The sequence below is a fragment of the Pectinophora gossypiella genome, chromosome 19 (genome assembly GCF_024362695.1).
Source record: "Pectinophora gossypiella chromosome 19, ilPecGoss1.1, whole genome shotgun sequence".
In the NCBI taxonomy this organism is placed as follows: Eukaryota; Metazoa; Arthropoda; class Insecta; order Lepidoptera; family Gelechiidae; genus Pectinophora; species Pectinophora gossypiella.
This window is the reverse complement of record NC_065422.1, coordinates 248793-256107: the sequence shown is the minus strand read 5'-3', so window position 1 is coordinate 256107 and position 7315 is coordinate 248793. Positions and strand designations below refer to the sequence as shown.

The window sequence follows — 7315 nt, the reverse complement described above, 5'->3', positions numbered from 1 at the left end:
AGCCCCCACCCTCGGAGTAGACTCCTACTCCGAACCCCAAACGAATTAACTCAAAAGTCCGCATAAACTTTTGAGTTATGAAGCGGCTTCCCGGCACGAAGCGAAAATAGGCAGATACACTTTGTTTATTGAATACTCCAATATAATAACACTCGCGAATGTCTTCCGACTAACTTAATGCGATCATTAACCACAAAACACCACTTCGTATTAATTATTTAGATTACCTACTCAATGAAGAAAGCAACTGTCCCGTTCCCGTTTCCCGCCGAAAAGCCTAAACCAGAAACGACATAGGTATATAGCAATATAATTCTATACATACCTATCTCTATGATACATACCTAATCTGATCCAAATAATATCAAGCAACAGTTATTTTTACATACGCTTCTAACTTGTTTTTGAATAATAATGTACCAGAGGTAATGAGTAAATAGTTAATTAATACGTTACTGAACAGCGCCAGCTATGCATTTTTTTGGGGAACGTAGCCAAGTCCCTCATTACGTAGCAATAGTATTGATCCTAATAATTATGCTATCGATAGTATTAAATTATCGAGTATCGCAAGTTGCGAATCGTTGAGAATCGCAACGATCGCAACACTAGTGTCTGTCTGACACAGGGCTGCCAGATGTACGATTTAAATCGTACTCGTACGATTTTTTGGCATTTCTACTCATGTACGATCGCAAGACTACGATCGTACGGAAAGTGTACGATTTTTCGGTACCTGGCAACATTTCGTAATGAAACAAATGTATTCCTCCGGCAGCTTTGATTTTTTTCAACACTGCAGGCATTTTTTAATCACAAGTGCAGAAGAAATTAAAAAAAGATATGATTTAGATGACCCCATTTTATCGAAACTGGACTGTCTTGAACCTACCAATGCTGTTTCCAGTAATTACAGGAAAAAGTACCGACGTTACTGCCACTCAATAAAACCCAAGGACATGCAAGTGATGCAGGCGATAGGTGACGAATACCGCAGGTTTCCGAATAAAAATATGACCTCAGAAAATTAGTATAAGTCTATTCTTAACGAATTATTCTCATTTTTAATAAAAACTTTGAACTTTATGTTGTACTATCTTTTCATTTCAAAATTTCCTTGGAATACGATTTTTTTGTAGTTGACGTACGATCATGCCTTTTTTTCATCTGGCAGCCCTGGTCTGACAGGTCTGACACTGACGTCTAACGTGTATTTCAGTGAGACTCATTATGTTATATAGATCAAGAATTGAAAATAAAATACGGTAGTGTATTCACTTTATCTTCAGCAAATTAATAACGATTAGCGTAATGTTGTACCAGCAACCAAAGCAAGTGGTGATATCACGGAGCGAACCTATGCCAGTCTATTATACACGAGACAGAAGAAAAAGGCCGTAGTATGTTATTAAGCCTTGTGGCACGTAAAAAGGAAAAGCAGTTATAAAAGTCAAGGCGAACTTAAGCTGAGTTGGACTTTGAATACTGGTAAGAAAAGTCTCCATTATCATTATTACGTTTGTTCGTTACGTATTACTATTATTACTCAACTAGCCACTCGAACCGGCATTGCCTGGATACATTTTAATCAGTACAATGCAAAACACACAAAAGTAACACATCATATCATATTCTTAGTGAAAAGGAGTGCATAGCATTGTATGTAAATCCATTTGTGGTTTTGGATATCGACATTAGCTTGTATAGAGAGGAAAGACTTGCTTTTATGTGCTATTCTGTTGATATCTAGTGGAAGTATTATGCTATGTATCATGCAACATCTTTTTTATTTCTCACAAGAATAACATATTGGTCTTCTACATCACTGAATTTCAAATTTAGAATACACCAACTTTTGTAATAGTTTTGTTTATTGTGTTTTCCAGGTTATTTGATGTATGATCATTGAGTGAACATCTTCAGTATTATAGAGCTATATCCTCAAGTCTTAGTCAAGTGAAAAGAAACATCTTGAACTACAGTCGATGTAGACCTCCTATAATGTTGTTTTAAAAGGGGTATGTATATCTGTCTACTGCTTACATAAAATAAACTTATATTATAAATGCGAAAGCAACTGTCTGTCTGTTCCTTTTTTCTCTTTAACTACTGCATCTATTTACCTAGAGAGGAACATAGGATGGTTTCGACCTTAGAAATCCATATCCACCCAGTAATGGAAATAAGTTCCGTGCACTATTACTGTAGTCCACGTGAATAAAGTAGTGGGTGGAAAGCTAGTAAAGAATAATATGACTTAGGTATCTACATAGTCAATATACTTACTTAACGTAGAGGAGACTTCTGGCCTGGAAGTTGATATGATCTCTCAAATAGGTATTTATTCAATTGCTAACATAGTTACACTTTGAATCGTTGAATGTCTCATCTGCCTAAAACTACTGCAGCTTCTCACAATCTGTATAGCTAAGAAAAAGTAGGTGCAAGTAAACCTTCTCATAATTTATTCAATGTATAATCAATATCAGAGGTAAACTTGTTAAAAGATAATTTTATAATTTATAATTATTTTAGATTCTACAATTTCCGTTATCCATGGTTCAAACTCTTAAACAATATAATATACATGCATATTGGCATACTTACATAATTAAAGTTATTGTTTTTCTTTTCCAGGGCTACCCTTCACATACGGCCTCCATAAAACAGCATTCAGATTTCTGTGGATGCAAATCGCATCATGACTTTAGACCAATATGAATAGAGAAACATGTTCTGAACTGTGCTTGTTATAAAAGTTCGATGAACAAGAAAAGCCAATATAGGGTTATGAGTAAACCCTGTTGAATACATTTGGCTGTGTTAAAACTTGATATTGAGACAAAAAGCAAAAACTTACTCTATGTAAAACTTCAATAGGTAATTGTTCACAGCACCAGTAAATTTGTGGTGCATACTGGGCTGTAAACGAAAAACTGGAAATCTTCTAAGTTCAAAGTCTTGGACTGTTTTCCTGCTGCAGATACTTTTGCTCTCAAATAATGGAAAAGTTTTTCAAAGTATTCATACTTCTTCAATCGGCACCATCTAGTGTTGCATACTTGAACTAAGGAGCTGTGTAGGTTCCAGACAATTTGTGCAGTTTACTTCATTTGAATACCATTAGATATTGTTGTAAACTAAGGAAAAGGTGGCCAACTTTCTCGAAAATGAATGCAGGACTTTCTGGGCAGGTTTTGGGGTGGATCCGAAGTATGAAGTTTTGTTTTGTTCAGAAGGGAGGCAAAAATAGATTCGTGTTCTCAGTGAGGCGTCAGAATGAAGCTGCAGATATAATTACAAAGGTTCTCAGAGCTAGCTTATCTCTATCTATGTTTACATTTGTATATTAGCTACGCTACATTGGTATACCTGACTTACTGAGCACATTAAAACATGCAAGAGATTTTTGTAAACTCCAGCACACTAAGGGTGCTTTTCGTGTGTAAAAACAGTTTTTGCCTTAAAGTTGTTTTGTGACCTACAATATTCCTTGGCTCAACAGAAAAAGTCAAGATCGATACTCTTTATTTTTCTATCTAGTGTTCTTCATGAGTTTTCTCGACTCGAAAGACTCTTCACCTCAGCGTCCTCCTTTAAGCTCAACGATCCATCATCTTCGAAGCGCTTCTTTCATCTACTTTGATGTATTTTTCTTCTGACCTGATTGTTACGTTCTTAGCAATGACTATGAACAATCTAATTTTTCTTAAATTATTTCGTTTGAGGGGGAAGGTAGGTAGTTTCTTTTTGTTTTGCGTTGTTCTCTTTAGTTTCTATAAATTTTCAAGTCTGTTATGACGTGTGTAGTGTAACGCAAAAAAAACAACATACACTAAACACAAAGTCAAATCTCAGGCACCATCTCAAAGCCGTTATAAACTTTGCCGAAATAGTGTGGGTTATGCTAATTGTGGTGATACTGACTGGGTGTGAGACTAGGTATTATGTTATGTGGTTCAGAAGGGCGGCAAATAATAAGTGCGTGTTCACTGTAAGGCGTTTACTAGGCGACTGACATAATGAATACAAAAGTTCTTAAAGCTAACTTATCTCTGAACTTATCTCTATATTTACATTAACAAGTAATATGAGCTACGCTACAAAACAAACACCTCCCAAATAAAGTAGGTGATGTCGCCAATGCGGCCAACCATTATGTCCAACGACATCGGCAACCCGTAAGCATCCAAAACTGCGGCGTATCCCACTATTTCCATGGAAATACAAAATGGAAATAGTGGCACTGCCGTTTTTCTAAATTATATCCCATTATTTCCGTTGCGGCTTTTTCGTCATCACTGTGGAATTTCACCGGATTCCCCTGAGACAGCTGACTTTAATTCATTTGGAATAAAATGTCGTAAGTTTTCCTTTTCCTATTTGACATCAAAGCATATATCAATGGCAGTAAGTACATTAATTCTTTCTATGTTGCTATGAACTTCTCCAAATATTGTGTATAACCGGTTAAAAGGCGCTGGACAGCTGGCAAATGTCCCGTCACCAAAATATTCACTTATTTCAGAAATACGAGAGGCGGCTGAAAAATTATGAGCCTAAGGTACCTATTACAAATACTGATAGAGGTGTATAAAAAATATATTTTTCTATGTAATCTCCCTCTACTTCAACACACTTCTTACATTTATTTCAATGCGCTTTTAACCCGGCCAAAAAAATATTCGGTCTCTGTCTTCGAAATGTTCGTTTACGGCCGCCTTCATTTCCTCGTCACTGGCACATCTCCGTCCTCGGAGGCCCTTTTTTAAATTGGAAAAAAGGAAATAGTCGCTAGGGGCCAGGTCTGGACTGTACGGTGGGTGGTTGATTTCTTCAAATCCAGTCTCGGCAAGAGCACGCCTTGCAACTCGCGCAGCGTAGACGGGCGCATTGTCTTGCAAAAACAGGACACCTTTCGCAAGTTTGCCTCTCCTTTTCTGGACAACCACTTGACGCACTCTTGCCAACAATCCAGCTTAATAATTACCATTCATTGTAGTATTTTTGGGAAGGTAATCTATAAACAAAATTCCTTCTCTGTGTACAATGGCGGTGGCGTCCTTTATGATTGAATGTATGGACTGGTCAACAATGGCAGTGGCGCGGCGTCCTTTGTAAAAGGGCCTCATTACACTACTTAGAAACTATTAATAATAATAATAAAACACTTTATTGCACACAAATTCACAAAACATTTACAGGAAATTATTATTATTTATTTATTTATTATTCTAGGAAATAAAGTATACTTAGCTTTAGGGAAAACAGCCCATATGGTTTCTTGCTTCGTGGAATGCACCTGAAGTTTCTCAGAAGCGAGGGGGCACGGTCGAGACGTAACGGGGAGACCGTCAGTAGTCTTCGCAGCCCGGAGAACACCTGGTGGTTTGGTTATATCTGAAAATTCAGACAATAATTTGTTATAGTCATGTTTGATGTGAATGACCTTCACGCTCTGGTGCTCTGTGTCCCATGGGACTTCGGAGCAGGCTGCGGTGAGCTGCGTAGTACCATCAAGCAAGCGCTTTGTGCGCACAGTCTGGCAGAAGGTTATGATGCGCCAGGAAGTCCGACCAGATGATGGCGGTCTGTACTTCGGCCACGACGAAGTTCCACGCATAGTCAAAAAATTCAAAAATATTTGTTTCAAAATTGGCTTACAAAGTTCGCGCTTTTTGAACTTCAAAAAATTAAATTACATATTTATGTAACTAGCTGTATAAACTACTACCACATCGGACACATAGTCGCGACACATGCCTAAGTCGCAGGGTGAGACTGATGGTTCCATATGTTTTGATGGGTGTCCCATTAGCAGCGATAAGAGCGTACGATGTAGCTTGCCTCCGTCCTTGTGTAGCACTTTTTGGGACACAGCACAGATCAGAGCCAGTGTCCACTTAAGAACTTACGCTTGGTGATTTGGTCTGTAAGTCGGAGGCTACCTCTACGGACTGCCTGTGGGGTTTCCCGATGACCAGTTACACGGTTGTATGCACCTCTTTGCTTGGTTCCCAAAGAGGCTGTGATAAAAACACAGGCCGGGTTTGTTAGGTCTGTTACGCGACCTGGATCTATTTCGTGACCGATCCTTGTTACTCTGGCCGAGTGCTGTAGTTAATTTAGCCACCGTCCTGGTGAGCACGTCCAGCTGTTTTTGCATGTGGTCAAGGTCAAGCCGGTTAGTGGTAGCAGCAGATATGAATGCTACTTGTGGTGTTGCAGCAATTGAACGACAAGAAACTGAGTTATATTGTGTCTACACTCAGCGGGATGCAACAATTTTTTTTCCACTGGTAAATGACAATCGAAGGAGGAAAATAGCTACAATAAAACTTAGAATATGCTGATTGTTTTTTGTACAAAAAAAAACTTCAAAACTGTTGTGCGGGACAGCCGTCTGTCGTGCGGGACCAGTACGAACTTTATATCAATTTCATAAATATATCTATTAATTCTAATTAATTAGGTTGAAGGTAATGTAAAATAATGATTTTATATAGGCATTATATTTTATTGTTCAAAAAAAAATCAAACATTTATTCAAAGAAAAATAAAAAAGCATCATATTTCTTTTATCATTTTAAACAATTATTATAACTTAAAAACTTTAGCTTTGTCGCTCAAACCGTGGTCTAGAGCCTGAATTTCGTTGTAGAGACATGAGATAACGTGAAACTTAGAAATGCCAGGAATAGGCTTAACCGAGGTCCATGGCTTTTCTTGATCGACTTCAGCAGTTATATTAGACAGAGGAATATAAATAATCTCAGTGGTCTTTATTAGGGCAGGTGACCCGGTTTTGGCCATTTTAAGACTTTTGTAGACTTTGAGGCTATATCATTTTGCAGTTTTTGTTATCACGGACATATTTCTTGTAAAAAGTGATTAAATATATATAAATCTAGCCTAAGGATACATTTTTTTTCATAATGATTCAATGGAAAAATAATCCTGTTGAAAAGAAAAAAAAATGGGAATTTGTGCCATTTTTGGCCAGATTTACCCCATTTCTGGCCCAGTCATGTGTCAGTTCTGGCCATCAAAATTCATCAAAAATAAAAAGCAGGTAATTCAAAGTAATAAAAAGTTTATTCGAAAATCGCATATTTTACGACCAACAGTCTTTATTTAGAGAAAAATAGCTAACATAATATTGACGACAAATATGAAATATAATATTTCAGCTTGAATTAAAATTACAATTGAGGATATCAACATTAACCTATACGAGGTAGATATCTATAATATTATAATGACCAGTCTTGAAAGGTATTCTTATAATTATCTCTAGGTATGATGCACATTCGTT

General features: G+C 37.2%; 1 long non-coding RNA gene across 1 annotated transcript; it reads left to right on the top strand.

Annotated features, from left to right (window-relative positions):
* The first annotated feature begins 1186 nt into the window (after window positions 1-1186).
* On the top strand, window positions 1187-6543 carry LOC126375602 (uncharacterized). Its single transcript, XR_007567614.1, has 3 exons — window positions 1187-1488; window positions 1887-2018; window positions 2638-6543. It is a non-coding gene; the product is annotated as an uncharacterized LOC126375602 (long non-coding RNA).
* Window positions 6544-7315: the final 772 nt, after the last annotated feature.